At 37.2% G+C, this 23,561-nt stretch overlaps 1 protein-coding gene and 1 non-coding gene across 3 annotated transcripts in view; one reads left to right on the top strand and one right to left on the bottom strand.

Annotated features, from left to right (window-relative positions):
* Positions 1 to 23,561, top strand: part of KCNIP4 (potassium voltage-gated channel interacting protein 4) — a 1,211,769-nt gene that overhangs the window by 162,440 nt on the left and 1,025,768 nt on the right. The window lies entirely within an intron of this gene.
* LOC119530661 lies at positions 19,766 to 19,884 on the bottom strand. The gene has a single exon (XR_005216058.1). It is a non-coding gene; the product is annotated as a 5S ribosomal RNA (ribosomal RNA).

Raw genomic sequence — 23,561 nt, 5'->3', positions numbered from 1 at the left:
GGACCTTTGAAGATGCTATTATTAATTAAGGTGTGGCCAACTGAATAAGGATAGACCTTAATCCAACATGGCAAAAGTCCTTATGAGTAAAGGAGATAGAAGAAGTCAAAAGAAGCCAGAGAATGAGGTAGATTGGCAAGTACCAGAGGTAGAGATGAAAGCCAAGGAACCCCAAGGATTGTGGCAATCCATCCTTAGAACTACAGACTCTGGGAGAAAGCAAGCCCTGCTGATACCTTAACATGGGACCCCCAGCCTCAAAATCTGTGATCCAATATATTTTTATTGCTTAAGCAATTCATTGTGTGGTAATTGTCTTAACAGCTCTGGCAAGCTAAATTTGTTTGCTTTAATTTTTTATTTTGAAATAATTATAAATTAGCAGGAAGTTGAAAATATAGTACAGAGAGGTGCTGTGTACATCTTATGAAACTATAGTCCAGTATAAAAATCAGTAAATTGAAATGGATATAATGTGTGTACATAGTTCTATGTAATTTTATCACATTTGTAGATTTGTGTAACCACCTTGTAATCAAGATACAGAACTGTTCTATATCCACAAAGATATCCCTTGTGCTACCCTTTTATTGTCATAACTACCCCCCTCCCTTCAAACATTCCTAACCCCTGGCAACCACTAATCTGTTGTCCATCTCTACAATTACCATACAGAGAACACTGTATACATGGAATCATAAATCATAAATTGCTTCATGAATCAATAGTTCATTATTTTTTACTAACAGGTTGTATTCCATGGTATGGATGTACCATGGTTTGTTTAACCATTCACTTTTTGTAGTGGGGAGAAACAATTCAAACGACAACAGATTTCTCATCAGAATCCATGGAGGCCGGAAGCAACTGACACATATTTTTCAAGTGTTGAAAGAAAAGAACTGTGAATCCAGAATTTTATATCCAGGGTAAATATCCTTCAGGTGTTCTAGGGCTGGTTGCTGGAAATCCTCAGTCTCGGGCTCCTCTGTCACATGACATCGCACATGGAGGCCTCTCATGGCTACTCTCTTCTCTTCTGGATCCTGCTGATGTTCTCTCTCTCTCTGTATCTCTCTCTCTTACATGTATACACATACTCACACATAACTTAAAATAGTCAACTATTTTATGAATTAAAGAATAGAAACTTTGCTTCCCTTTAAGTGCCTTTTCTCTCCCCCATTGTAATATACTTGTCTTAAATATTTCATCATTAAGAAACATAGCAGGCAATGCTATATTTTTGCCTCAACCATAAACATAATAAAAAATTCAAGAGGAGAAGGGAAATCTGTACTTACCCATATTTTTACTCATTTTGATGTTTTTTTCTTACTTTCTGATGTCCTAGGATTTATTTATTTATAATTTTCTTTCTGTTTAGGTCATTTCCTTTGGCCAATCTTTTAGGTTAATTCTGCTGTTAACAAATTCTCTTACTTTTCCTTCATCTGAGAATATCTTGATTTTTCCTCTTTTCCATTGATGTTCAGCTTCTGAATGCACCCTCTGCAGTTTTCTCTCTCTGTCTGTCTGAATTTCATTTTGCTTATAAAGAACTCCAGTATTAGGATTAAGAACCATCCTGTGTCACACCTTAACTGAAGTAACCTCACCAAAGGTCCTACTTATGATGGTTTCATAGCCTCAGGAATGGATTAAGTTTAAGAACATGCTTTCTTCCAAACCACCATACTCCACCCTCTGGACCCAAAAAGACATGTTCTTTCTACATGCAAAATAAATTCATTCCTTCACAACTTTCCAAAAACATTAAGCCATTTTGGAAACAATGCTAAGTACAGAGTATCGTCAAAATCAGTTATGAGTGTGGTCTGTCCTGGGGCACAATTCCCTTCTGTCTATGGACCTGTGAAATCTAAAAAACAATATACAATGGGGGGACAGTCATAGGATAGACATTCTCATTCTTATAGGGAGAAATTGGAAGGAAAATAGAGTTTACATGTCCCAAACAATTCCAAAATCCAGCAGGGCAAATTCCATTAGATTTGAAGGTCTGAGAGTCATCTATCAATCAATGTTTTGTTCTCCTGGTCATAGAGCAGCAGCCCCAGCCCTTCCAAATACTTGCACGGTAGCCATGCTCTCCTCAACCAGTGGGGTGAGAGTCCACCCTCTTCAAGCATTGGTATGGTGGCCAGGCTCTCTTGGATTGCCAGAGCACAGGTTTCACACTTATCAAACCTTGAAGTGGCAAGCAGACTTTTCACAATTACTGGAGAATAGGCTTAACCCTCTGGGAAAACTAGGGTGGTGACCAGATACTTTGCAATCTCTAGGGTGTATGCTCCAACCTCTGAGAATGCTGGAGTTATAGCTCTCTTTCTGAACAACTGGGTGAGAGGCCCTCCCTCTCCAAGTGCTGGGATAGACTGACCCTTTCCACACATAGGGGTGGACTTGCTGTCTTGGTCCAAGGAAATCTCTTCAGTCCAGACCTTGCTTCCAAAGTGCTGCCCTTGAAGTGACTCTTCATTCAATTTGTCCCTGTGCTTTCTCTTTTTGTTCAGGCTGGCAGTGGTACTGTTCATACAAATTTTAGGAAAAGAAAAGAAAAGAAAAAGCTCATCTAATTCCTCAATTTCTGGTTTCTTTGTGCTCAAAAGTTCAGTTTTTAGCTTATCCCTTTTGTCTCACATTTTATTATTACCTACAAGGAGAAATCAGGCTGCATTTCCATATTTAGCTTGGAAATATCCTCAGCTAAATAGTCAAGTTCATCTCTTTTAAGTTCTGTCTTCCATTTGACATCAAAACTCAACTTTTCCAAGTTCTCTGCCACTTTAAAACAAGGATCACCTTTCCTCCAGTTTCCTAAGGCCTCATTAAAAGTACCTTTAGCATTCATAGTTCTACCAACAGTGTCTCAAAGCAATCTAGGCCTTTTCTATCAAGCACTTCACAATTCTTCCAGTTTCTACCCATCACCCAGTTCCAAAGCTGTTACCACACTTTTGGCATTTGCACTAAGAGCACCCCACTTCTGGTAGCAAAATCTGTTTTGATTTCCTTGGCTACTCAAGCAAATACTCAAGCAAATGGGCTGGCCTAAACAATGGAATTTAATGGCTCATGGGTTTAAGGTTAGGAAAAAGTTCAAATCATGGCATCATTGAGGTGATGCCTTCTATCCCAAAGGCTGTGGTGTTCTACGGCTTGTTGCTGGCAATCCTTGGTCCTGGGCTCCTTTGTTACATGGCAATGCACATGGCAACCTCTCATGGCCTCTGCCTTCTCTTCTGGAGGCCATTGATGTTCGGCTTCTGGCTGCTTCCTCTGTGATTTTCTCTCTCTCTGTCTGTTTGAATTTCATTCTTCTTATAAAGGACTCCAGTAATAGGATTACTGGGCCACAGCTGAACTGATGTAACCTCATCAAAATGTCTTACCTATAATGGGTTCACACCCACAGGAATGGATCAAGTTGTTTTTCTGGCATACATACAGCTGTAGACCACACACCCAGATTTACATTTAGCCTCTGTTTATACCTGTGGGGAGAGGGTCTTTGTGCTTTGTTTACTCCTTAAAAGATTTCTTCAACTCTGTCTTCCAAAACTTCTTTGACTTTTTTAAAATGTTGTCATAGTATTAATTTTAATTTAATTTTATCTTCTGAATGTCTGTCTTTATTCTGTTCTTGTTTCATGGATGTAATATTTTCTTGTATTTCATGACTACTTTTGAAGATTTAATCCCCCCTCTTAATGTCTATTGTTTTCCAAAGTTGATTTTTTTGTTCTTGTTTTGATCTCAAATTTTATGCTAGAGACTTTCCTCAGTAAACTAATATAACTTGTCTGTCTGCTCCTATTTAAGAATGTGTCATTAAATAATAAATTGGAAGCTGTAAGTCCAGGGAGGGATGGGAGGAAATTAATGACTGGTTTTCACTGTAGGGAAATCTGGTTGTGCTATTTTATTGGGGGAAATGCCAGTAGCTCTACTCTTTGGTCTTCTCTCTTGGAGGTGGTATATTTCTGAGTGAAGCATTTTCCAGTTTTATGCCTGTAAATTATCAGTTTGCCTGCCAGCCATTTGTGAACTGAAGCTCAGATGAGTGCATGGAGAGGTCTGGGAAAGTCCCAGTATTTAGTATAATCACTTCTTCTGAATTCCCCCACTATTTAGCATGATACCTCAACCCAAATGCATGTGTTTTCTTCTAGCTCTGAAACTCAGTTTTACCCTCTTCAAAAAACAAATTACCCTTTGGCAGATGAAGGTAGTAGAGTTGGTCATTTGCCTAGCTGTTAAGGGTGGGAATGGAACCTAGGGAGGTTAGCTGAATCTTTACTAAGTTTTCAAACAATCTGATTATTTTTGACCCTTTTCACCAACATTTTCAGGTGAGTTGGGAAATTCTTGAACCTTTGGGAGTTGGACGGGCAAATCATGTTGTTTCTCAGTTTTGTGCTGCCTGCTTAAGATTTTGTTTCATCTGATGAGACCAGTCAGTCTCCACACTGTATCACACTCTCCAGTTTCCAAAATTTTGTTCTCTTCTTTTCACTTTGTTATTCTCTGTCCATGCCTTTAAAAACACTTCTGTACTCTCATTTTTAGTTGGTTGTTTGAGGGAACATGTGTATTCAGTCTACTATATTCAACTGGCACCTCAAAATTGTTTTTCTTAGTATGTTTTAAACTTCTGAGTTCTTTCTTAAATTGCTATGCCCTCTAGCAATTGTGGCATGCCCTTTCTTGAAGACCTCACTTTGCTTTTCAATAACGCTCTTCCACTTTTTATATTCATTCTTAACTTCAGGCTTTGTGGTTATTCTAGCAAGACCATTTGTGCTTAATAGTATTTTTATACTTCTTAAATGCCAATAGAGCTACTATCCACTTTTGCTTGTGGTTTGTAATCATAGATATTATTATGCTCCTGCAATGCCACTGTATGTTTATCATATCTTTGAAATTATCAGAAATATAACAATATAAACAGAATATTAGTATTATTTAGTGTAAATCTAAATATCTTTCCAGAGTTGGGGTGGGGGGGCATGTTTCTTTTGTATCATGATGAAGCCGCTTACTGTGGAGAAATTATAGGATATGAAGTAGAAGAGACAAAAGTCAATTGTGTAATAACAGCAGGTTCTTGTCTCTGACACATATGCACAGTCACATACAAAAACATGTCACACACAAACAGAAATGTTTTCAATCTCCACAAAAACCCTTTGAGGTAGGTGCTATTGGTACCTTCTCTATTTTATAAACAACAAAACCAGGTCACAAAGACATAAGGAATTGACCCAAGTTCTCATAGGCAATAAGTGACTGAGCTAGAATTTGCAAACAGGCAGCCGGACATCAAAGCAGCTGGCCCACAGTTAGAGTTCAACTAATTATTTGTTATTATTATTATTTAAATTAGATTAAATTAGATTCTCCAAGAATCTTATTTAAAAAAAAAAAATAATTACATTTGTGGTGTATAATTTAGGGGTTGAATGGTAACCTCCCAAAAGTTATGTCCATGTCCTAATCCTGGTCCTAAGCCCTAATTTGTGAATGTGATCTTTTTTGGAAAAAGTGTCTTTGCAGATGTAATTTAACTCGAGCTATCAAGATGAGATTGTTCTGGATAATCCAAGTGGGCCCTAAATCCAATGACAAGTGTCCTTATAAAAGGAGACACACAGCGGGGAAAGGAGAAGACTATGTGGGGACAGATGCAGAGTTTTAGAGATACTGCACAGGCCATGAAACACCTCCAGAATCCAGAAGGGGCAAGGAAGTGTTCTTTCCTAGATCTTTCAGTAGTAGCCCTGTTGACACCTTGATTTTGGACTTCTGGTTTTTGAAACTGTATCAGAATTCATTTCTGTTGTTTTAAGCTACTAAATTTGTGGCATTCTGTTACGACAATCCTAGAAAACTAATACAGCATTTTAATTTTTATCAAAGGATTCTCCTAGAGTTATGTGAAATGTGCTTCTGCATTTTCTCTAGAAAAATGCTGTTTCTAATATTTTCTGTTGCAGTATACAGTGTCCTCTCTGTAAAGCAACACAGAGAATGCTTTTAGACTTTAGATTCAAGGAAAACAAAAACTATAATGAAAACATATAAATATATCTTCCTTCAAGGAATTGCCGTGTGTTCTTTCTGATCATGACAGTCATGAAAATTATGCTTTCTTATTTTTTCTGCCCTGAAACTTATTCTTAGAGGAAAAACACACAACTCTAACTGGTAAATCCAGTGAAATTGTCCTGTATTTTAGGACTAACCCCTTACTTAGTGATTCATGATACTCAAACCACCATTTATCTCCCCTGAATGAGATTTCATGGTGTGATCATGCCGGTTATTATAGATTTTATTGGCATATCTTACCCAGATTTGGGCATTTAAAGCGTATTTATGATTTTTGTTAATGGGCATATCAAAGAGGAAATCGTTAAAAACATGAATTTTTGATAACTTGTTCAAGAAGCATAGAACCAAAATGTTTAAACATACAGGCAATGTTCGTTCTATGTTTGTAATGGGCTGAGTTAGCTGAGTGACAGGGTATTATTTCCTTATCTGTCAGTCATTTACTAGTAGCAGAGTTTACAATAAGAACTTTAAATATGTAAGATTGTGTGCATATATAGACTTGTAAATGTGATCAGAAATGAAAGATATTTGAGTCTTATTCATTAGTGTATTTAGTGGTTTAAGTTTTCCAACATTACTTCCTACTGTTGAAATAGTACAATTTATTCATTAGGTCATATTACATCTAACATAATTTTTTTTCCCTTTTTTATTGCCTTAAAGTGGTGTGCATCTTGGAGTATGAGTACTTTAGTGATAATTTTATATTGTTATAGTGATGATTGATTACTATTTCTGGTACTGAGCTGGGTGAAATATCATCCATGCGTGTCAGAAAAATGCAAATCCATAGCAAGTTAGAGACTGAGGGCAGTGTTAAGATAATTAACTTAAATTTCCTCTTTTTATATCAAAAGAACATGAGACTCAGGCAAGGATAAATGAGATATTCTCATTAAGTCACAGTGCTGGCTAGAGTTTCACTTGACGATATCCACACTTTCAACTTCACCATATCTTAAATGCAACAACATCTCACAATACATGACCCAAGCTAAAGCAAATTCAAATGTGAAGTGATTGGCAGATGGCACGCTACCATTTCATGGATGTACCCATTCTCATTTCATTAACTTTACAATAACACAGCTCTGTATTTGCTTGTGATTGATTTTTACAGTCAGATTTTATTTTATATAAAGTGTATTTTAAAAATTTTATGTTGATAACCAAGCAAGTTTATGAGTCTGAGTGTATCATCAGGGTCTATTAGCCCATTAATAGATGTAATAAGGGTTCCTTATAATGTCCTCAAAATATTTTGTACACTAGCTGTCATATATTCCTATAGGTGAAGAAAAGACAAGTAGCATTATGTGATATACCAACTTTCCTTCTCATGACAGGTAACAATAGATTTCCACAGGAAAAATATCTAGATACTATCCTTTTGCATAGGAAAGGAGATTTGAAAGTGTACTTCAAACTAAAATAATGGGTAAGTGTGAGATTGGGAAGTAATTTTTAAGCAAAACAACACAGGCCAAAAAAAAAACTGTGAGGAAAAGACTGATTTATTTAACTAGATCAAAATATAAAATGTCTACATGTTTAAAAATACCACAAACAAAATGAAAAGATAAATGATGGGAAATTATTTGGGACATATGTGTAAAGGTGCTAATTTGAAGAGAAAAACAGTAAAATAGAAAATCTGACAAACGAGTTTAAGGCAATTCAGAAATGAATAGAAATGGACAATAGACATTTGAAAAGACAAGGTTCACTATTAATAAAATCAATGTAAATAATAGCATTCTATTTACCTTCATAATACTATTAGAATAGTTTTTAAAAGTATATAAAAGGAAATGTAGATACAGGTATAAAGAAACTAGCCCCTTTACAGGAATGTGAATTTTCTGGAGGTGAGCTTGGCTGCATATATAAAAAGACTTAACATTTTGATAACCTTTGGCTAAACAGCTATATTTCTAGTAATCCTTCCTTATAAAACATTAGAGCTGAGTCCAACATACTGTACCAAAAAAACATAAATAACAACAACTGAAAAATATCTAAATGTTTAAAAATAAATTGATATATAATTAAATGTAATGTAGCCACCAAAAGCCAGTAAAAGAGCACTAAGTGATATAAACAATTTTGATAATATATTTTAGGTGAAAAACATCAAATTACAAGGTTGCATGTTTTTGAAGGCACTAGAGATTTTCTCTGGGTAGTGGGATTATGGTATTATTTGCTTATCTGTGCTTTTTTATATTATAATGACTATATACACATTTTATAATGAGAATTAACGTTACTTAAGAATTTCAAATTTGTAGTAAACTTTCCTAAAACCTGCAAAATTATGGGAGTATAAAGTAAATGAAGCAGAAGAAAAGGGATGCATTGATTTCTCATTTATAAAAATAAATTTTGGTGCTCACCAGCAGGTGGCAATACCAAACAAGCAGTGTCTTAGAAATGAGGTGCAAGACTTAGGGATGAAGTATTTTTTCTTTTTCCTAGAATACAGTTGCAGCCACAACACCAGGTGATACACTGATTTATAATCATTCTCATCCTTAAATCATTCTTTATCTGTACATATAAATATACTCAGACCAAAAGAACCAAACACCCTTTGATAGTTTTCAGCGGGAAAGCAGAATCTATATTTTACATGCTTTCATGATTATTTTATTATTATTATCCATCAAGATAGAATCAGATGTTTTGTATTGCAAATACAAACCCAATTCAAAATCGTGGAGCTGAAAAGCAACCTAATAGGCCTCCTACTCAGTCTAATTATTGTATGTAAGTATTCTTTTTCATCTCAATTCATAAAATTTGGGAGATCATAAAAATTGATTTCTTAAAACCCCAGGCTTTTAGGGAATACTATAAAACACTCACAAACACTTTTTACACACCCCTATTATAGAATTACTTTTGTATTATGCTCCAGTTCTAATTCAGTCAATGGTCATATGATTAGGGCATCCAAAGTTCTGTTCTCTGGCTTGGAAGATTGTAGATGGTAAATTAAGTATGTAACTGAAATTGATTTCCTGTATGATGCCGTATCACTTAATTTCCCTCTGAGGAAGGATGCATATAATAGAAGATTTTTTCTGTTGTCTTTATTTATGCTATCTATTGGTACAAAACTTTGGGTTCAGTTCTAATGTTTTATAAGAAAAGATTGCTGGAAATATAGCTCCTTAGTCAAAGAATACTGTTTTGTCTTATCCAGTGGTCACTTTGACAGCAAGGAGAATAGCTCTTCTTCTTTCATTTGGTTTTTTTTTTCTTTAATTGACATCTTATCCTTTCTTCCACTTTTAATTTCCTTGACCTGAACTGAGGACTCTATACATACTAAAAATACTAAAATAGATAAGCCCATGATAAATTTGGTTGCTTTGGTTCTTGCAACAAGTTGGCATTTGCTTTCACTAAATCATGAGTGTATTTTGAATCAATTTCTGAATCAAATTCTGTGTTTAAATACATTTTCTTTATGGCAGAGAAAATATTTTTTCAATACTTCCTATAGTTAAGTATACATCATTTTGTTTTATGGTTGCTCACATTACAGACTTCTGAAAACTTCAATAAATGAATTTTGAAATAAAAAAAAAAGCTGAGGCCCAGAGGGCTAATTTAACTTGGGGTCATTCATAGAAACTGTAAGTACTGCTGAGATGGAAATAAAGTCTGCTGCAGTTACACTTCATGCCAAGTCATCATCCCTTCTCACCATTCTGAACCATAGTATCGCTTTCTCACTCATCTCCTTGCCTTTTTTCTCACACTCCCTTCCCACACCACAGCCCTCAGTCCAGTCCCTACACAGCCATGGAGTGACTCTTATGGCTTCCCAACATTCTCACCAGGTGTACAAAGTCCTACATGATCTGGCTCTGTCCTCCTCCAGGGTTATCCCTTCGGGCTCCTGCCCTTGCTCGCTAGGCTCCAGTCACACCTGCTTCCTTGCTCGTTCATCCATGCACTCCCTTCTAGAACATGGACAATGATGTCTGCTCCCCAGGTCCTCTGCCTCACTCTTTTCAGGATCAGTCTGCAGAAGAGATTCCCTGACCCCCTTCCCCATGCTCACTGTCAATTTACCCTGCTTCATTTTTTCACCATTGCAGTGATCACTGCCTGACATTTGATCCCAAATACATTGCTTGTTTACAGAACACAGTCCCGGCAGGAGGACAGAGTCTCAGTTTTGGACACCATGAATCTGAGTACCTAGATCAGTGCCCCAGAGGTGATAGACACTCAGTGGAATTTTATATGTAGAAGTCAATGAATGAATAAATGAAACCCACACTTTTATGACCCCCAGTACACTACTCCATGGGTAAATTTAGGATTTCAGATTTTGGGATGAGTAGGTTCAGCAGTGCCTCTTGCTAGATGTTTGCCTTAGGGCAAGTCAGGTTGCCTTACTCTCCCTCAGTTCCTTACTTGTAAAATGGGATTGTAACCATGTGACGGTTTGGAAAAAAGATCATGCTCTTAAAGCTAATCCATTCCTGTGGGTGTAGACCTGGTGTTTGCAGGACATTTTGATTAGGTTATTTTAGTTGATGCATGTCCCAGATGAGTCTTAATCCTCTTACTAGAGTCCTTTATAAGAGGATGAGAAAGAGAGATACACAGAAAAGACAGAGAGGACACTGAAGCTGAGAGAGGAGGACATGCACAGAAGCTCAGAAAGAAACCCACAGATGGAGCAGCCAGAAGCTAAAAGCAACCAAACCTGGGAGAGAAGGACCAGCTGATGCCACCATGTGCCTGGCTGTGTGACAGAAGATTCCAGGTATCATCTGATGATGCTTTGATTTGGATATTTTCATGGGCTCAGAACTGTAAGTTTGTAAGCTAATAAATCCCCATTGTTAAAAGCCAGTCCATTTCTGGTATATTGCATTTTGGCAGCATTAGTGAGCTAAACCACCATCTTTACTGTATCTGCCTTAAGTTTTTTTTTAAATAAGAACTTGCTAAATTCTGAGAAATTGTGCAATGTGATAATTGTTATTAAGGAATTTTAGGGTCACCATTTGCACAAATTTACTTTATACTAGCAGCAGTGGCAGTGAAGGAAAGCAGGTGAATATTTATTTTCAGATCCTAGGTAGGGCAAGGAGAACAGGGATTGAGGGCTCAGCCCTTTGAAGACAAATGAACTTGCATGTGAGTCTCACGCATCTCAGCTTCCCCTAAGTGACCTCTGATCAAGTTAATTGATCTCTGGGGGCTCAGTTCCCTTGTGTAAAATGGTATAACAGAAATTGCTTCAAGGGTTATTATGGAGCTATTAGTCATGATTGATGTGCATCAGGCACAGTGGTTTGTTACCTTAAGTTTCAAGGCCAGGTATAAATGATGGAGTTTCCTATGATCCTGTGGTCACATTTTCTCATTTATTTCGAGGTATTGTTCAGGCAGCCACTTGCCCTGGTAGCAAGAAGTCGTCCCTCCACCTCCTCACCTCACTCTCGTATAATCCAAGAACCCCTCACTCCTCAGAGTCTCATGGGAAAAGCCAAGGAGAGGAAAAACTATGATCCCAGTCCACTGCTGCTATTATTCCTCATTGCCACATAGTGTCACTAGGGCAAACAGCCCCCTTGGGCCAAGGGGTTTACTTTGTGCCTTTTCCTAACCTTGAAGTTCTGCCTCGGTGGGTAGGCTCTGAGGTTCCTGCTCTCTCTGTTCACACCCACCTGCCTGTTCAGCTGCTCTTCCCACACCCCAGTGTTAAGGTATCTGGGTCTTGAGGGACTTCCCACATGGACCCCAGGCTGTGCTGCAGAATGAGCCTCCTGCGTGACCTCTGAGGCCATCTGTGAACTTGGGCTCCCAGTCCTGAATCACCTTCCCCCCAGAGCACTTCCTCTCTGTCAGGCAGTCTCTCGCTGAGGAATTGCCCACTTTCTCCACGGGCTCCAGTTCTGTATATGGGTGTAATGGCTTTGCTAAGCAACATACATGTGCACATACCTACTCATGCATGTGCCCCCCCATCACACAGAGTCACACACACATGCACACTGTCTTGTACACACACACACTCACACATGCATGTATTTTAGAGCCGTTTCCTAGAGCAATGGGTATCCATTTGCACAATTAATAAGGCCACTCAAGTGATTTTATAAGACAAAAATAATATGTTCCCTAGATCTAAAGGATAAAACAACAATAACATGCCCGATCCTAAATTCCTATTAATGTTGTGATTTTTGTGACTGTTGTAGTCAGAGCCCATGCCTTCTTATAGTAGCTCCAGTTAAGTTTAGTGGAACGCGAAGCTCTGTCACAAGGAGTCACAGATGTGATACTGCTTTCATAGAGTTGCTGCTTCAATATGAAGCTCTTAAGGAGAGGAGCAAAGGAGTTTTGAAATGAACTGTCAGGGAAAATGCTCTTCTTCCCCATGCTCTCTCAAATGCCCCACTTCATTGCCTGTGCTCTCTGCACTTTCCCTTCCAGCTTTGCTGGGTGGTTAGAGGAGGCCTGGGTACTTCCTAGACTTAAGAAGCAGAAAGCATGGCAGATAATGCAAAAGGAGACAGGAGGCAAGTGTCTTAGTCTCGCTCTCACCTGAGCCTTCTGTGGAGAGCACAGAGCTGGTTTCTAAGGCTCCTATGACTCAGTCCATTAAGGAGTGTGGAGCCCCAGCCTTAGCTTGTATTAAAGAGCAGATTCACTATCCTTGAGCGTCTCCTGGGAGCCAGGGTGTTAGCTGGCAGTGGTTTTATGTATTCTGGGTTCTGATCTTGGCCTGTTGTAATTAATCACAAACTAGGGACACAAATGTGATGCACTTTATTTCATTTTTATATAAATAAATCACTGAAGACAAATATCCTAGTGTCGTGATATAGCCCAAGGCTCATATTTCTTCCATTTTCTTTCCAAATCAGACTAGCTCATATCAACTTTTTCAGTGACTTTTCTTATTTCTCCTGTGAGTTGCAGACTTACACACTGATTGGCCCTCATTCCATATTGTCACCTTTTTCATCTATACCTTTTTCTTCTTGCAAACTTCAAAGTTTATCTTCCTAGCTGCTCCTATAGCTACTTTTCCTAGACTTGCCATTTTGTACACTCTCTATCCTCCACATGGTTGTCTGGAATGATTTGCTTGTTATCTACAGCCATTAAGAAAAATGCCTTCTTATCATGCATATATGATTTTCATTTCTGTGGATCTTTGAAGCATCTATAATAAATCAAATCTCTCTTTACTGTTTTCTCCTGGTTATCCTGGCTTTATCTACAGAATCCCACTGTGTGTTACTAAAATGCAAAATCACATTTAGACCAAATGGTCTAATTGCATAAATTTTCTTCTGATCTGGAGTTCCTGACCCTTGAGCCATTTCCTAGCAAACCTATTATAACTCATGGACTGTTTCCAAATTCTATGTGTTGGCTCCAGGCTCCTTTATCAAGCCATGAAGAGTTTTACAATTTGAGATAAATCAGAGATTGCTTTTTTTATCTTTTACCACCTTAATTTTTTAACAACAACAAAAAAAGGCTGCATGCTCCAATTCCAAAATGAAAAATTTAGCCTGCACTTGAATGCAACACTCAACCTATGCTCTTTAAGCCCCAGAATAAAAGAATAAACAACTGTTCAAGCTTAGTTTGTTATTATTCCTTTTTTTTTTTTTTTTTGAGAAAAATTGAGGTTCAAAGAAAATATATAGCTTTCCCAATATTAACTAACTAGGGTACACAACCTGCCCCTTCTATACTTTCCTTGCCAAATAATGCTCTGGATCCCGAATGCCTTCAAAGATGGTGAATTTACTCCTTAACACTATCTAAAACTTTTGCTACATGCTCCTGAAAGGATTGCTGTTTTTTAGTAGCTAATGAAATAAGGTTCAATGGCTGGAGATTGAAATTTAAACCAGCTCTTTTTCTCCAGTAAAAGGAAAAGAAAAGAATTATACACCTTCATTTTGGGAAGAGAGCAAATCCAAGTGTGTTAGTTAAAACCAGCCTGACCCAGTGGTCCATTTTGTTACTGTATGTGACGATAGTACCGGCACCTTGTATATAATGAGCTCCAGATGGCATGGGCTGTTGTGTTAGAGCAATACACAGATGACACATAGTCAACAATGATGGTTAAAATTGATAACAGAAGTAGACAGATAATTTGGGCAATGTTCTTCTCATTTCAATTGTGGAAGTTCAACCATGATTCAGGACTTGTTATCTGGTGAAACTTTGCTTATTACAGATGCATTCCTGGGGATCCTGACCAGTAAGGGAATCATATAAATTGTGCATTTGTTCATTCATTCTAGAAGTGATTAGTGAACATTCAGTATATACCAAGCACTGTCCTAGACCAATCGACATATACCCAGTGGTCACAGATGATAGACTTTGAACATGGGAGCTCATTTCCAATCATCCTGTGAATCCTCCCCTTCAATTCTATCTCCTTCTACCTCCCCATTCAACCTTCTGGGATTCTCCCTCCAATCCTGTTCTCTTATAGATTCTTGACAAGCATTCATTCAGAGAACAAAGAATCATGATTTGGAAAAAATTTTGATGATTGGTAGAGGAATCTCATTGCCCCTGCCCATTGGTAACAATGATAAAATGTTGAAATGTTGACCAGTGGTAAACATCTTTAATTATAGTAAACTGTTTAGTATGGTTGATGTGATGGTTAGGTTCATGTGTTAACTTGGCCAGGTGATGGTACCCAGGTGTCTGGTCAAGCAAGCCCTGGCCTAACCGTTTCAGCAAGGACATTTGTGGCTGGTTAATAAACCAGAAGGCTGGTTTATTAAATCATCAGTCAATTGGCTGCAGCTGTGACTGATTATATCAACAAAGGGCGTGTCTTCCACAATGAGAGAATGCAATCAGCTGGATTTAATCCAATCAGTTGAAGACTTTTAAGTGAGACAGATAGAGGACCTTCACTTCTTCGGCTAACCAACGACCTCTTTCCTGAGGAGTTTATCAAAGTTGCCAGTTCATTTCCTGAGGAGTTCATCAAACATCTTCATTAGAGTTGCCAGTTTGCTGCCTGCCCTATGGAATTTGGACTTGTGCATACCCTTAGTTACGTGAGACACTTTTATAAAATCTTATATTTATAGATATCTTTTATTGATTCTGTTTCCCTAGAGAACCCTAACTAATACAGTTGACTTTAGTATTTCAGAATAAAATATGAATGATATCTTTGGTTGTTTCTTGTTTGTTTGTAGTGGAAAGCCAATATACTTGGCTTTTTTTCACTTAACTGAGAACAACCAATACTGTTTAAAATTAGTTTGAGTTCAAATTTGAAAAGTTCAGGCCAGTCCACAGTTACTGAGCATAGTGCTGTGCTAGGCACTGCAGAGACAGAAGATGAAGAAAACAGTGCAACAGTGCATATAAAGTGGGCGACTAATTGTGATGGCAGTATGCTAACATATAATGTATAATACAAATATTGCTATCTGTTTGTTTATTTTTAAATCCTGCTTACTGAAAAAGTGGATAAGAGAGTTTTGAAAAAAACATAGTATGATAAGAAAAGAAATTGATCTTTAATATCTCCTGCTTCACTTTAACACAGTGCTGTCTAATACGGTAGCCACTAGTGACTAATGAGCACTTGAAATGAATCTATTCCAAATTGAGATGTGTTGTAAGCAGAAAATACAGGCCAGATTTCAAAGACTTAGTATGAAACAAATGTAAAATATCTCTTTAACGATTTTTTTCATATGGATCTCATGGTGTCTTAGTTTGACACAGCTGCTATGACAAATACCACACACTGGTTGGCTACAGCAATAGGAATTTATTGTATCACAATTTTCGAGGCTAGAAGTCTGAAATCACGGTCTTGACAGACCATCCTTTTTTCCAGAATCTGTAGCATTTTGGTGCTGGCTTGCTGCATTGCTTGGGGTTCCTTGGCTTGCATTTCTGTCTCCATCACATGGCGATATACTTTTGTTCTCTGACTCCTTCTGACCTCTGGCTTCTACTGACTGACTACATCTGAATTTCCTTTTCTTATAAGAAACCAGTCATACTGATTAAGGCCCATCTTGATTCAATTTGGCATCAATTAAATAGTATCTTCAAAGAAATTCACAAATGAGTACACACCTTAACTAATATTAATATCTTCAGAGGTCCTGTTTACAAATAGGTTCACTTGCACAGATACATGGATTAAGACTTAAACATGCCCTTAGTCGGGTCCATGATTCAATCCCTAACACATGGTAAAATAATATTTTGGGTACATTGGGTTAAATATGTTTTATATTATTAGAATTAATTTCAGCTGTTTATACTTTCAAAAATATGACATAGAAAAACTAAAGTTACATATGTAACACATATTTCTTTTGGACAGTATAGCTCTAGGGTATTTACACCTGTCATTTTAGGGATAATATTATCTATAGATATTTATGTATTTAAGATTGTATCATTAAATATTTTTACCAAGCTATGAATCTTGAATAGCTTTATAGTTATCCATCAAATTGATGAACAATTGTGTGTATAACTACAGCTTCCTGCTTTGCTCCTATTTAGACATTCAGGTTTTTTCCAGTTTTCAAAATAAGGAATTTGAAACAACAAATGGACTCCTTTTTAACCAATAGCATCTTTTTCTTCCATTGGAGTAAATTTGTAAAAGACAAAGGTAGTAGAAATAATGAAAAATTACATAGTCTTGTCATATAAAATACTGGCTTCTAATGTTATAGCATATATTTTTTCATTTTTTTTTTATTTTGCAGCTTTTTGGTTATTGCTTTACAAATTGATGTTAGTATTGTGCATTGGATTTTCATTCTTTTCTTGAGTAAAAGAATTTCATGTTTTCCATTTTATTAGAAGCTTATTGTTTAATAAAAGGATCATTATAATGGCTGTACTGTGTTTTATGAGTGAATATATCATTTTTTTCTGCTATTGGTTTTATAAGTTGAATCCAGATTTGAACAATTTACAAATAATGAATCTTCTCCCCACTCACCCTCCCCATCAAATTTTAGATTATTTTCACTGTACAAGCCTCAAATAGGCATTTAAGAAAAAACACACTGAGAGGGACTGTGTGTCACTCCTAGTAACTACCATGCTTCAATTTAGAGTTGTAAAGGTTTTAGAATGCCTTTAGCAAGGTACATCAGTGTGGAGGTGCACTCTCTAGTCTTATAGCAAATTAGTTCAAGTGCAAAGAGTTATCCAATTTTATGAATTTATAATTCCTTTCTTGTAAGAGCAAAAAATAATTCTAATCATTAGTACTTTGAATAGTGCCTGCCATTTAGTAGTTGATCAATGAATAATTGTTGAATGAATAAATGAATAATCTCTTAGGTTATCAAGTTATCTTTTGGTCATATCATGTTGGTCTTGTTACAAGATTTGTTGAGAGATTTGGGAACCAGTGGCAATGGGCCCCATGACCATTTTGTAGACAGCTTGTTGATTTTACAAGTCAATACATATTAGGAAGATTTTCAAATTACCTTTAAGAACTTGGAAGAAACTTACAGATCATTCAAGTTCAAGCTACTCAGTTTATCATTGAGGAAACAGAATTATAGAGTAGAGAAGTTACATGCCCAGTTTGATACAAACAGTTCCCAGATTTAAGTTCCCATACCTCTTTGTTTTCCTATATTTCACTTTGCCATGTGACCAGCAGAATAAAAATGTATCACTCTATCAATCTTCCCATTTTCCCATTTTATTGAACAAGTTTAGAATGTCACTTTAATGAAGACACATATCATATTGAAAATAGAACTTAAACCAACTTCCCCATTGTTAATGATATGTAGTGTTAGTGTGTTGGTATGGTAGTGATTTCATATCTAATGCTGGCATGCTTTATTATTAGCATCAGCAGAGCATTGAAGAGCTTCATAATCATTTACTGAACCACTCGATTCTAGTCACTGACTTTGGTTAAGTTGCGGCTGTGGAAGTTAAGCATTAAGAAAGGAAGCTTGGAGAAGAAGTAACTTAAGATTTCAGCATGGAAAACCATGAGTAGGTGAGATGAAGTGCAACATTAGGAGTGAGAGCATCATTCATACTAATAGGATGCTGTTCTTGAGTAGGGATGAAGCTTAATAGATTAATTAAAGTCTGTAGGGCTTTCTTTTTCAATATAGATGTAACAGGTGTTGATATCGGTGAGAACAGTTAGAAAGGAAATGAAAGGAGACTCAAAGAAATCAAGAGCAAGAAACCTGAGGAGCAGTGTGTTAAACTCAAGCAGAGATGAGGGATGAGTCTTTTAACCTATGCTATAATTCCATTCCTCCTGCATCTGCCATGTGGGCATTTCATTGCAGCCACATGATATGTTGGCTAGAACATAGACTTGAAGGTTCTGGAAACTGAAGTTGTCATCGCACATCTACTATTATGTGACCTCAGGGAAGTAAATTCATGCATGGGACCCTCTGTCTCCTCAAGAGTCAACTCTAAAGTGAGAGGCTGAGACCAATCAGTGCAGGTGAATATGTCTCCTCTTCTGCATCAACATGATTGCTTAGGAATGATGGCCTAGAACTTGTTGAAGACATATTCAGGTTTGGCTCAAGGATAAAAAGTGCCTTGATCAATTAGCAGTACCTCTCATGCCCATGACATTGGAAATGACATGGATATTATCCTTGGACAAGACCATCTCAGAGGAACTTTTAAATTAAATATTCTGTGATTCTTTGCAAAACATTGGTTTGCCCAGGTAGGGTGAGACTAAGAATACTTAGCTGAACATTTTGTGGTTTCTTCCAATTGTCAATGCATCAAAAGTAATTTTGTATTTTGTCAATGGCATGAAATACAGCCAGTGTTGATTGAAGAGCTGCACAGTGATAATAGGACTCAATCTTAGGGAAGTGTGTGAACTAGAAGATCCATAAAAAGGGACAAAATTAGCCAATGTGAAGGATTACTCACTGACCACATCATCACATTGAGAGCTTTAAATAATATTTTAAAATCTTCCAAAGTAAGATGGAAGCATGGTACAAGTGACTGCTCTTAATATTATGGAAATTTTATGTGAGAATAACTTATGACACCATATTGGTTCTTTTTTCATACTAGTCTATGATTATATTTTATGATAGATGTCAATGTCATGGAAAATGCAATTTGTAAGAACTTACTGAACTTTGCTTTGTGCCAGGTCTCAAAGGGCTTTATGTAACTCATTTAATTTCTCTTATAAGCCTATTAAGTAGAAATTATTATTAGAGATGAGGAAACTTATGCACAAAATAATTACACAACTTACCCGAGGGTCACATTGGGGATCTTCCAAGAAGCTCTCCATAAATGACCTTGTTTGAACTGTGTTTTAAAGATGAGGTAACTGATTCGAGGGCAGGTCATGGGTGGGTGGGGGGTGAGGGACCCCCCAGCTGTCCCTCACCCTTCTAATGCCATGGGAAAGGGTCCTCCTCTCCCAGCACCCCCATCCCCCAGGTCCAGTTTCACTGTGGGGAGGTGGGGCAGGGGACATGGGGAGAGAGCGTAGTGTGAGTGGGCACCAGGGGCAGGGAGGAGGCTGGGGTGGGGTGGGGTTCTCTATTTCACATGCTCTCACAACACACAAAGCCTACAGCACCCAGTATTCCCAGGTGGTCTCCCATCCAAGTACTAACCTGGCCCGACCCTGCTTAGCTTCCGAGATCAGACGAGACTGGGTGCATTCAGGCTGGTATGGCCCTAGACCACAACTGTCACACAGCTAAGAAGTTGCATAGCTGGGGACACCTAATCCCAAAGAATGTGAGGTTAACCATGTGAAAGTCCTTTATTCTGTATACTGTTACGCATCTGTAGTTATCTCTTTGTAAAAGCGAAATGAATTAAGTACACATATTTTTTTTTAAAGTTTGATCCCATTTAATACTATGGGTTTACATAAATGACAGATTGGAGAAAGTCTGAGAATGAATCTTGAATAAGGATGTCCCAATTTCCCACAGACAGGCTACATGGTATACAGCTGGCTCTTTGTCATCATTTAAGTCAAATCTCAAACATTACTTCTCAGAGTAACTTTGTACAATTTTTAATTACAACCCAAACATATACACCAACATCTAACCACACACACATCCTCTCTCGCTATTTACATTACTCCACTTTATTGTCGTCAGAGTATTTATCACTATTGGCATTGTCTCGTAACTTACTAGGTAATAGTTTTAAGAAAGCAGAGAGTTTACTGGAATTATTTACTACTCTATTTCCAGTTCCCAGAAGGGCATCTAGGACATAAAGTAGGCTCGAAAAGTTCATAGAATGAATGAATTATTATTATTATTACTAAAATATCAGTAGCAGCAAGTTATTACTAATTCCCTGTGTTCCAGGCTTTATGTTAAGACACACTTTCTGATTGTGTAGGGAGTTGGTCCTATTGTCATACCCACCTTGTAGACAAAGAAAATAAGGCATCCTGAGGTCAAATTACTTGCCTAAGGACACGTCTCATAGTTATAATAGCCACAAGCCAACTCATGCCTTTTTTTTTTTTAAAGCTAAACTACATTTTCTTTGTTAGAGAAGTTGTGTGTTGACAGAACAATCATGCATAAAATACAGGATTCCCATATACCACCCCACCACCAACACTTGCATTGGTGTGGAAAATTTGTTACAATTGATGAAGGCCTTTTTTGTAATTCTACTATTTTTTAACAGTAGTTACATTTGTTATAATAGAAGAAAGATTTTTAAAGTAGTACTATTATTGTCTATAGTTTATATACGGGTACTTTTTCCCACATTCCCAACCTATTATTTACTTATTTTTTTTCATGCAAGTCTTTGTTATATTATTCATCTACCCATACACGGGATAAAGGGGGTGTCAATCCCAAGGTTTTTAAAATCACAGGGTCACAAGATGAAAGCTATATAGTTATACTATCATAGATCAAGGCTACTGGATTACAGTTCAGTCAACATTTTCAGGTATTTCCTTCTGGCTGTTTTAATATACTAGAAACTAAAAAGAAGTATCTGTGTAATGAATCAGTAGTCACAGTCATTTGTTGAATCCTAACTTCTCAGTTACAATTCCTCCTTCTCATTTGATCATTCTCTAATCTTCAGGGATATCTTGGCAATGACCATTTTAACTTCTTCATGCTGAAAAGGGGTGTCAACATTATGGGGTAGATGTTCTTGGAGAGATTGTTACCTCTGGGTTTCAGGGCTTATCTGGCAAAGGAACAATCTGGAGGCTTTAAGTTTTTTTGACGGAAAAGGCATCCTTTGAAGTGGAGACAACCCATGCTTCTTGACTGGTAGAGACCATATCCTTTGCTACAGTACTGGCATCACCTCTGACTACATGAAGTCCTGCAAAATCTGTGTAATTCAGAAGAGAAAGACAACTATTACTACCTCCAAAGAAGTAGTCTCACTGCATGGTGGGTAGCAAAGGGCCTAACAATGCCTGGCACCAGGAACAGCAGTCACAGGGTCTCCACCCACTCCAGTTTATAGGTGTCAGATTTGCCAACAAAAGCATGATTCCCAGGCATTGGATGGAACGTAGACAGGAGACAGAGCAAGGTCAGCTCCAGTAGTGGGCATCGATCCCCATGACCATCACTTCACAGCAGATGCAGGGAGATGGCCTACACGCACCCCTCTTTTGTATTCCATGGGTGAAGGACCCCATTTCTCCTCACCAGGGACAGACAGAGCAACAGGGTTAGGCCAAGTGCTTTTAGCAAACAGTCTTCAGTGAATGTTCATATATGCTCAGGGCAAAAGGGGAAGGAATATGCCAGCAGGCCTCTCTGCTAGGACATGAGTTTTACCTCAAGGCACTCCCAAGAAGGGAGTTAGCCCAGTTTTGTCATCCTGTACTAGGAACCAGGCTGACACACTTTGTCCTGAGCTCACGGTTTCTTTATGGGTCACAGGGAAAGGTGGCGGCCAACACTCGGACCGTCACCTACCATGGTTTGATCTACTCCTAAGCTTGACTTTCCCAAGAATCATTTATGTTGTTTTATTACTAATGTTGTGGATGAGGTTTGGGTTAAGCTAACATTTACTGAATACAGCCATAAATTGTGTGCCAGGCATCATAACTCCACTTTCCAAAGGAAAGAAGGGAAGTCCAGATAAGTGATATTTGTTCTCCTGGAAAATGGGGAAGCTAAATTCAAACACAGGACTTTTGATTCCAAGTCTCCTGATCATTCTATTATAAAATAGCTAAGTCTCTGTATACATTTCCTAGCCATCATCTTCAAACTTCATCAAGAGAAGAAGAGTTATATAATGGCAAATATTGTGATTCCATTCTAATGGGAGCTCTTGTGACAGATAATATTTGAGTATACATTCTTTTAAATTGTTTAGTCCAAACCTATGCTTGAATTTATGTATATATATTTTGGCAGAGATTTAGCCCACAGAAAGAGAAGTCTTAACCCATACAAAGAGAAATCCTGGCAGTTTTTATTGTAATTACCTTTCTCCCCAAGTGACTTTTACATTTGCTTTTTGGTATCCCTTAATAGCAGTTCATACATTACATTTCTGGAGTTTTCATTCATTGACTTTCAGGATAAAGAGTAACTTCAAGAGTTAGTTCAGAAATAATGAAAGCCGATCTACATCCCTCTTAAAGTGGTCAGATATTTGCTAAACTCATAAAAATGCATTTGGACTTCTTCAATACAAGAAATAGAGCCTGTAATTAAAGTATATTCTTTATAATACTTAGCTAAACTATTTTAAACATTACCTTCCCAGCAGCATTAATCAGCAAACAAACAAAAACTAAAATCAACAAACTAAAGATTCCAAATTGATCAAATGGTACAAGCAGGAGTGTTTCTGCATGTCTGTAAGAACTGAGAAAGAAGTGGAAAAATAAAAATTCATATTTTCAGCTACAGTACATCAGTTGCTATTCCTTTAAGGTAAACTAGAATTTTTAGATTGCCAGACAAATACTATGATTCCAAAGAGGAAGACAAGCCTATAAAATTTAAAATGTGTTGCACCCCCCCCCCAGGCTGTTTTAGAAGTGATAGAGCCATTTATAGCTTCTAATAAAGTCTCAGGAAAAATGCAATTTATTGTATCAATTCAACCATAACGTAACAAAGGATCATTACTACTGTGCTATCAGCAACTATAGAAATTGTTTAAAAACTTCATTTCTAAGATCACACCAGAGCTAGAACATAAATATTTTTTACCTTTGAATTATATTAATGCATATCCAAATTTGAAGTTTTTGGTAAATGTATAGTGAATGTTACCAAGACTTTTACTAAGATATTTCAGTAACTCCAAATTTTTTCAACCGGATAATATTTGACTATTAGGTGGTTTCATTAACAATACTTTTGTTAGCTATGTCTAAATAA

The sequence above is a fragment of the Choloepus didactylus genome, chromosome 3 (assembly GCF_015220235.1).
Source record: "Choloepus didactylus isolate mChoDid1 chromosome 3, mChoDid1.pri, whole genome shotgun sequence".
Lineage (NCBI taxonomy): Eukaryota > Metazoa > Chordata > Mammalia > Pilosa > Megalonychidae > Choloepus > Choloepus didactylus.
Note: the sequence above shows the minus strand (reverse complement) of the source record. Positions and strands in the feature narration are given on the sequence as shown.